General features: G+C 39.1%; 1 pseudogene; it reads left to right on the top strand.

Moving 5' to 3' along the window:
- Positions 1-8,569: 8,569 nt before the first annotated feature.
- Positions 8,570-9,060, top strand: LOC105526253 (annotated as a pseudogene).
- Positions 9,061-9,530: the final 470 nt, after the last annotated feature.

Raw genomic sequence — 9,530 nt, 5'->3', positions numbered from 1 at the left:
GCTTATTGGCGGTGCAGAACAGCTGCAGCTCAGCGGCACCCCCAGAGGATTCAGGTCTCCTATGCCCTTTTTCAACTGACCTACTTGTTCCTTTTTCGGAGCAGCCCCCTCCCATTTTCCTACCCAGCCTCAAATCTGGTGATGGAGGCCCTGGCCCCAGTCCTAGCCCCATTTCTGGAGCAATTTCTCATTCCCATGAGGACTACCTGGAAATAATTCTGGGTGTGTGTGTGTGTGTGGGGGGGGGGGGTGGTGTGTGTGTGTGTGTGTGTGTGTTGAGAGGGAAGGTGATAGACAAAGAAAGAATTAGGTTACACACTATTTCTGGCTTTCCCTGGTTCTCTCACTGTCTCAGGGAAGGAAGAGCACATTTTCCAATAGAGGAATTATGGACTGAGCAGACGTAGTAAGTAAAAACAAGTCACATCGATACATAATTTATAGATCATATATTCCCTCTGTCAGCCCAGGGATTATTTCCACCTATTTGCAGCGCCAGAATGAGGTCCATACTTAAACATCAAATATGACCTTATATTCTTTTATTTGCTTTTTTAAAAAAAAGCTGTTTTATACCTTCTAACTTTGGGTCTTTAAAAAATTCTCTGACTCATTCAAGCTGCTTAATGCGCTGTATTGAAATTTCCAACAGGCATCAAAAGCACAGGGAACTAATCTTCCATATCCTTTAAAGAAACAGCAGCTCTCACATCTGGGCACGGGGATCAGCCACGCAGGGCGCTATAAAAGAAAACGCCAAGGAACAAGGCACAGCTGTTTTTTCTTTGCTGCCTGGAACTAGATGAAATTACTTGTTAATGACAGAGAACTAGAAAATGCTCTTTAAAAATACTTTATACAAGATTCACTTTTTGGGTTACAAAATTACTCGAAGTATGACAGACGTTTACATAAATAACATTTATCTACTGTGAGAGGTGCTTCTTACAAATTCCTTCTTTGTTTATATGTAAATTGCACATTGTAACATTTTCACAGAGGAGGAAGTTCTGTAAGGGTTTGTATCATTGATTTTCATTTCAAACTTGATTAGAAATGCACTCAATTGTCCTAATTATTCTTTTTCCATTTGTGAAAAAATTTCTATATTCCTTTATGTGAGTTAATTGACGATAGGAAAGCTTCTAGACCCTGCATTATGCCAATTACTATATATATCTCAAATATTATGTTAAATATTAAATTGTAAAACATGCGGCTATTCAATCTATTATCAGAATTCCCGGGCAACTTGAAAAAAAAAGCTATGATCCCTTCAAGTTTCTGAATGGATGTAAAGAGGTTTCATTCCTAAGCAGATATAGTAAACATGTATATATCTGACAAAGCCAAAAAATGTATAAGGCAAACATTTATGGAATTAAAGGAAGAAATAGACAGTTCTACAATAATAGTTGAATACTTCTATACCTTTCTTTCTGTAATGGACAGAACAACTAGACAGAACAGAAATAAGGAAATTGAGGACCTGAACAACACTATAAACTATACCTAAAAGATATATACAAAATATTTCAACCCAGGTCAGCAGAAAACATATTTGTCTCAAGTGCACATGGGACATTCTCCAGGACATACCATATGTTAGAACACAAAACAAGTCTCAACAACTTTTACAAGTTTGCAATTACCACGAGGAATCAATAACAATGGAAAACTGGAAAATGCACAAATTTGAGGAAATTAAATAACATACTCTTAACACAATTCATCCCGTAACAAGGATTATTGTGTTTTTTTCCCCTCAATTCCAGTTAGAAAGCAAACTGGAGAATGACTCTTAAGGCCCAATTGTAGATCAGGTGATGCCCTTGGACCAGTCAGCCATGGCCAAGGTAGTGGATCTGCAAGAAGATGGCAAGTCCTGTTAAAACAACACCATGGAGTCTGGATGATTTCCCACAGCAAGGAGGGAATGTGCACAGACAATATCATAGATCCACACACTGATAGTGGTTTGTATAAAGGGAAAAGAATTCAGAGGAAGAGAATGTTTAAGACACATGTAGAGAAAAGGGAGGCTGGTGGGATAAGAGAAGGTGTCATCTGTCGCTCTACCAGACTAGGGGAAGGTTTGAGTTGGACTGCCCAGGAAGTGTGAGTCTCTGTACCTGAGAGTGGGTGTATAAAAATGTGTCATTAGAATGACAGGGCCTGAGCTAAACATTGAGAGCTGAAGTACAGAGGAAAATGAGTTGAGGAACCTAAGGAAAATATAAGAAGCAAAGAGGCATAGCTTAGATAAACACCGGAGTTGGTACTGTTGCCTGGGAAAGTATATGTCCATATTTGTAGGTGCTTACTTCTAGAGGCATATGGGAATGAGAGGCTACTTCCAATAGAGAGACCCAGAACAGGAGTGGATGGTGGAGAGGAAGCTAGAAAGAGTAATATCTGGAAAGTCTAGGGAGTCAGGAGTCTCAGAAGAACATGGCATCATGTTAAGAGAAAGATCGAAATATAGACTTGAATTTGAATGAGTTGGAGTTTGGTGTCAACACTTTCTAATAAATGGGGAGAGAGAGGAGGAACAAAGAGTGCAGAACTAGACTGAAGGAAATTGAAGAGAAAATGGAAGGAGAGCAAGTGAAGATAGATGCTTTTTCAGGAAGCTTAAGTGGGACTTGGAGGAGAAAGAATAATAAATTAGGGACAAGGAACGAGGAAAACTGGGAGTGCAAGTCAGCAAGTGCTTGGTTCAGGACAGAATGTGGACGAATGTGTGGAAAAAGCAATGTGACTGGACGGTCTTGCATTTTGGGGACTGGTCAAGGCTTACAGAGGTATGACCAAGCGCTTGGCCTCTGGAGTCAGGCTACCTGGGCTCCAGACCCAGGCCTGCCACTTTCTAACTGTGTGACTTCAGGCCTATTTCTTAGCCTTTCCTTTTCTGAGTTTTCTCATCTCTAAAAAGAAGACAAAGACAAAGCTTCCCACATGTGGTTGTTGTGAAGACTAAAGGAAATCCTATTTGTAAAATGTTTAACATAGTGCCTGGGGCAAAATGAAGACCCATTAAATATAAACAAGCCCTTATTATTGTTATTATCATCATCACTACTATAAACAGACCTCAGGGTTTCAAATGTAACTCTGGGAATGTTGCATAAGTGATCATTCAGGCAAAGTCTCCAGTAGACTGTAGATTTTGTTGTGACAGAGTGAGACTCTGTCTCAAAATAAATAAAAGATAAAATAAAATAAAATGCAAATCAGGTGTGTCTATCTGTTGACCCTTTTCTGTTTCAGCACTGCTACAGTTAACTTATCCATATAATATCCATGTGATATGTCAATCTGCATCTCTCTAAATTTTTTTTAATTATTATTTTTGAGACAAAATCTCACTCTGTCACCCAGGCTGGAGTGCAGTGGCACAATCTCAACTCACTGCAACCTCTACCTCCTGGTGATTCTCCGGCCTCAGCCTCCCTAGTAGCTGGGATTACAGGTGCGCACCACCATGCCCAGCTAATTTTTGTATTTTTAGTAGAGACAGGGTTTTACCATGTTGGCCAGGCTGGTCTCGAACCCCTGACTTCAAGAGATCCACCCGCTTCGGCCTCCCAAAGTGCTGGGATTACAGGCGTGAGCCACCGCGCCCGGCCCTAAACGGTTCTTTGCATTGTACTTCTGTTTCATGTGCGTATCATATTTTTCACATTGCAAGTTCCCTGGAGAGAGGGTTCTATTTCTTGTGCAACCTCTCAGAATCTATTACAATGTTCTGCAATCCATAGACACACATCAGATCATACTGAATAAGTGTAAATTAAATATCAAAAGTAAGCCCAATAGGTTTAGGGAATGAGAATTAGTAAAAACGGGCTTTTCCCTCACACCCAATTTTTGCCTTCTCTCATGGTTTTATCCATATCCTTTTCTTAAAAAGAAGGGTTTATATTGTCATTTTCACTTAAAGGGGGAAGACCTAGGAACACCAACAGGCCCCTTTCTCCCTTCAAGTGACATCCCTGAGCCTGGTTTGCAGAGTTGCTCCTCCCCTTACTTGGAGGCGGTGGGGAGCAGTCCAAGGGAGAGTGAATGCTCGAAGTTCCCAGCAGCTCAGCACTGACAGGTGCTGGGTAGTTTTCCAGGCAGAATATTCTTTTATTCAGAAACTGCTGAGCTTGTCTCTGTTGCTGATAATTAACAGACTCTTCTTTACCCGTGTTCAGGTAGAACTTCCTTTCTTTCTTGCCCCTGGCAGTGATCAGTCATACTTCTTAAAGACAGCTCTCAGATAAATCACCAGGAGAGAAAGAGTAAGAATAGCTCTTAGCAAACTGGCAGGAGGAAATTTCTTTTGTAAGGACTTGAAATTAGGAAATATATTAGCTGCAAATAATGTTTGGTCCTATTTTGAGAAACTTAGTGAGACATCTTCAAACGTTTTAAATATATTTATTAATTATATACATAATTTCGTTTTTTATTTTTATATATTTATTTTATTTTTGGAGACAGAGTCTTGCTTTGTCACCGAGGCTGGAGTGAAGTGGTGCAATCTCGGCTCCCTGCAACCTCTGCCTCCCAGGTTCAAGCAATCCTCGTGCATCATTCTTCCAAGTAGCTGGGACTACAGGTGCCCCAGACCATGCTCAGCTAATTTTTCATATTTTTAGTAGAGATGAGGTCTCACCATGTTGCTCAGGCTGGTCTCAAACTCCTGAGCTCAGGAAGTCTACCATCTCGGTCTCCCAAAGTGCTAGGATTACAGGTGTGAGCCACAGTGCCCAGACTATAATTTCATTTTTAATACAAAAACTGTGACAACTAAAAAAACTCAGAGTACTTTAAAAGTATAAAATATTAAATGTAATATTGGAGAAACAAGTTCTCTTAAAGGTGCTGAAACTATAAACTTACTAAGATTTCACTTTGAAATCGCAAGTCTAAATTAATTACTCAATTATACATTTTAGATTAGAATTACAGTACAAATCTGTTGCTCTAATTGGCCAAATGCTTATAAACAAGTACATAAAGATAAACAGTGCACAATATTAACACAAACATTAATCCTGTGGTTTTGATTTACTTACACCTTTCTCTGTTTAATTCTAAATCTTTATAGAGTTGAAAGATGTTTAACCATCCAGGGAATAATTGTACCATGACTAAAATTTTGAAGGATATTGCCTCATGGAATATCATCTTATGGAATTCCACTTGAAATTTCATAAGAACGGGGGATTTGGTTGGGAGAGCTTGGATTCTTGTTGATGGGGCACTGATGGGATATGTTCTGCTCTATTGTATTAGGATCCTCCAAAAAGGGTGGTCTGATGGCCTTCACAGTCCACATTCTGGGGTTCAGTTTATATAGTAGCCAAGTCTTCTTCTACTCACAGAGTATGAGGTCACCCATTCAGAGCATCATAAATCACTCTCTTATGTTCTTTTTATTATTTCAGGGATTGTTGGCAGAGGGATCTTACTCCAGCTACATAATGAACTATTACAAAACTTAGTGGCTTAAAATTCCATTTTATTATATCTCAGCCGGGCGTGGTCACTCACTCCTGTAATCCTAGCACTTTGGGAGGCTGAGGCAGGCGGATCACGAGGTCAGGAGATCGAGACCATCCTGGGCAACATGTGAAATGCCGTCTCTACTAAAAATACAAAAATTAGCTGGATGTGTGGTGTGCGCCTGTCATCACAGCTACTCGGGAGGCTGAGGCAGGAGAATCACTTGAACCCAGGAGGCAGAGATTGCAGTGAGCCGAGATTGCACCACTGCACTCTAGCCTGGCAACAGAGCGAGAGTCTGTCTAAACAAACAAACAAACAACAACAAAAAAAACATTTTATTATGTCTCACAATATTGTGGGTCAGGTATTTGGACAGAAACTGCTGAGCTTGTCTCTGTTGCTGGTTCATTAGCTGGTTCATTGTTTTTTCTATCAGATGACTTCTGTTAATATCACATGGAACAGAAGAATCACCCAACTGAACCCTGTGCCGTTCCTCACCCACAAAACTGTGAAATACAATGAAATGTTTTGAAGGGTCCAATGTGGCTTCACTGTGTTGTACTTCAGGGGAATGGTTGGAAGGCTGAGCTTAGCAGGGATGGTCAAATGAAATGCCTACATGTGACCTTCCTAGCAGTACAACCTCAGGGTATTCAAACTTCTTACCTGGCTACCCAGAGCACTAAGAGAAAGTGTTCCTGCCAATGAGCGGCCTTGAGCAGGCTGTCTGGCCTTTAATGATGGAGCCTCAGAAGTCTCTTGCTCTAGAATTGATTGGTCAAAGAGTCATAAGCCCCAATCATATTCAATAGAAGACATAGACCCCTCTTTTCTATGGCAGAAATGTCAATGAATATATGATTATGTTTTAAAACTGTGACAAAGTCCTGAAGACATTTAAAGATCTTTCCATATATGAAGGTTGATACTGAACTCTTTCCTTTCACAATACACAAACATCAACTTGAGATGGATTAAAGACTTAACATGTAAGACCTAAAATATAAAAACCCTAGAAGAAAACCCAGGACATCCCATTCTTGGCATAGGCCTTGGCAAAGATTTTATCACAAAATCTCCAAAAGCAATTGCAACAAAAGCAACAGTTTATAAATGGGATCTAATTAAATGAAAAAGCTCTGCACAGCAAAAGAAACTACCAACAGAGTAAACAGACAACCTATAGAAAGGGAGAAAATATTTGCAAACTGTGAATCTGACAAAGGTTTAATATCAAGAATCTATAAGAAATTTAAACAAATAAACAAAAAACTAACGACCTCATTAAAAAACGAGCAAAGAATATGAACAGACACTTCTCAAAACAAGACATACATGCAGCCAACAAGCATATGAAAAAATTCTCAGCATCACTAGTTACAGAAGTGAAAACCAGGACCATACTGGGATACCATCTCACACCTGTCAGATTGACTATTACTAAAAAGTCAGAATATAACAGATGTTGGCAAGGTTATAGAGAAAAGGGAGCACTTACACACTGTGGGAATGTAAATTGGTTTAACCACTGTGGAAAGCAGTTTGAAACTTTCTCAATTTAAAACAGAACTGCTGTTCAATCCAGCAATCTCATTACTGGGTATATACCCAGAGGAGTATAAATCATTTTACTAAAAAGATGCGTGCACATATATGTTCATCACAGCACTATTCACAATAGCAAAGACATGGAATCAAAGGACTGGATAAAGCAAATGTGGCATATATACACTATGGAATACTATGCAGCCACAAAACAAATGAATTCACGTCCTTTGCAGCAATGTAGATGCAGCTGGAGGCCATTATTCTAAATAAATGAATGCAGGAACAGAAAACCAAATACTGTATGTTCTCATTTATAAATGGGAGGTAAACATTGAGTACACATGGACACAAAGAGGAGAACAATAGGCAATGGAGCCTACATGAGGGTGGAGGACAGGAGGAGGATGAGGGCTGAAAAACTACGTATTGAGTACTATGCCCGGGTCTTGAAATCATTTGTACACCAAACCCCAGGAACATGCAACTTACCCATGTAACTGACCTGCACATGTACCCTCTGAATCTAAAATTAAAATTTGAAAAATATAAATAAAGATCTTTCCATTTAACTCAAAATGTTTTTGAGTTTGATGTGCATTCTTCTCAAACACTTTTTGTATTTTAGGAATACTTAACTCTTTTTAAAAAATTTTTAAATTATGCTTTAAGTTCTGGGATACATGTGCAGAACATGCAGGTTTGTTACATAGGTATACATGTACCATGGTGGTTTGCTGCACCCATCAACCCGTCATCTAGGTTTTAAACCCTGTGTGCATTAGATATTTGTCCTAATGGTATCCCTTCCCCTGCTCCAGCCCACCAACAGGCCCCAGTGTGTGATGTTCCCCTCCCTGTGTCCATGTGTTCTCATTGTTCAACTCCTACTTATGAGTGAGAACATGTGGTGTTTGGTTTTCTGTTCCTATGCTAGTTTGCTGAGAATGATGGTTTCTAGCTTCATCCATATCCCTGCAAAGGACATGAACTCATTCTTTTTTATGGTTGCATAGTAAGGAATACATAACTTCTATAGCTAATAGAACAATATCTAATTACATTCTAGGCATATTGCATGGCATTATCTAACGATCTGGTCATGACTTTAAAAGAACATTCTACTTGATAAAATGACATTCAAAAGTCATTCTACTTGATGAAATCATTTATAAGAAAATCTTTATTTCATTTCCAAATGAGCCACAGATGTTATCTCTTGAAATGTACTCAGAATGTGAATAGTCCTTGTCTTACATCAATTTTTTCTTCAATTGTCTTGACTGAAAAATGTGCAATGAAAAATATTTTATGTTCTCATTTACTGAACTCAACATATATACAGTGAGAATCTTTTATAAGTACAGTGAGTATTAAAGAAAAGTCTGGATTTCATCAGGTGTTGATGGCTGTTGGGAAGTCATTCAAGATGAAAGGGATAAGATGAGCAATCAAAGTAAAGCAATTAACTTGCTTGGGAACTTTTCAGCAGGAACCCATGATCTTCCAGTAATTCACCAAAATGAGGAACACAAAGGGAAATAGGAGAGGCACCCAACACACGTTCTCTAGGCCTTTTAGAAAACATGGAGTTGTTCCTTTGGCCACAAACATGAGAATCTGCCAGAAAGGCAGTTTTGTAGACATCCATGAATGGATACTCTTCCAAAAGAAATGCCCCACAAATGTTACCATGGCAAAACTGGAAGAGTCTACAATGTTACCCAGCATGCTATTGGCATTGTTATAAACAAACAAGTTAAGGGCAAGATCTTGGCAAGAGAATTAATGTGCATATTGAGCATATTAAGCATATTAAGCTCAGTTAAGAGCTGAGATCGTTTCCTGAAATGTGTGAAGGAAAATAATCTGAAAAAGAAGGAAGGCAAACAGAAATGTAGCTGGGTTCAACCAAAGCGCCAGCCCACTCCACCCAGAGAAGCACATTTTGTGAGAATCAATGGAAAGAAACCTTAGCTGCTGGAGCCTATTCCCTGTGCATTCACAGCATAATAGTGCAAAAGAAGCAAAAGACCCCTGGACTGTTGAGAAAGAAAGAAAGAAAGAAAGAGAGAGAGAGAGAGAGAAGGAAGGAAGGAAGGAAGGAAGGAAGGAAGGAAAGAAAGAAAGAAAGATGAATATACTGAGAAAAGATGCAAGCAGATCTATAACCTGCTACAGACAGGCTTAGTCAGAATCCAAGTTCCTTTTGTGTTTTATTCTGTTTAGCTCCTGTAAGAATTTTAACCTCGATTCTGCGTTTTGGGTGATTTTATCTATCCCCTCCCACCACCATTTAAACAAGCATTGGTAGATGCTGAATACATATTTGTTGACTGAATGAATAAATGACCAATATTCAAAGAATCTGAATATAATAAATCAGCTCTTAACACCAAAATTACATTGCTCATAATTTATTTCTCCAGCCTTGAATCAGAAGGCATTCAAATCGTCTAGCAGTAGTCATCATTATCATAATC

Source organism: Colobus angolensis, unplaced genomic scaffold, assembly GCF_000951035.1.
Source record: "Colobus angolensis palliatus isolate OR3802 unplaced genomic scaffold, Cang.pa_1.0 Scaffold58, whole genome shotgun sequence".
NCBI lineage: Eukaryota > Metazoa > Chordata > Mammalia > Primates > Cercopithecidae > Colobus > Colobus angolensis.
Note: the sequence above shows the minus strand (reverse complement) of the source record. Positions and strands in the feature narration are given on the sequence as shown.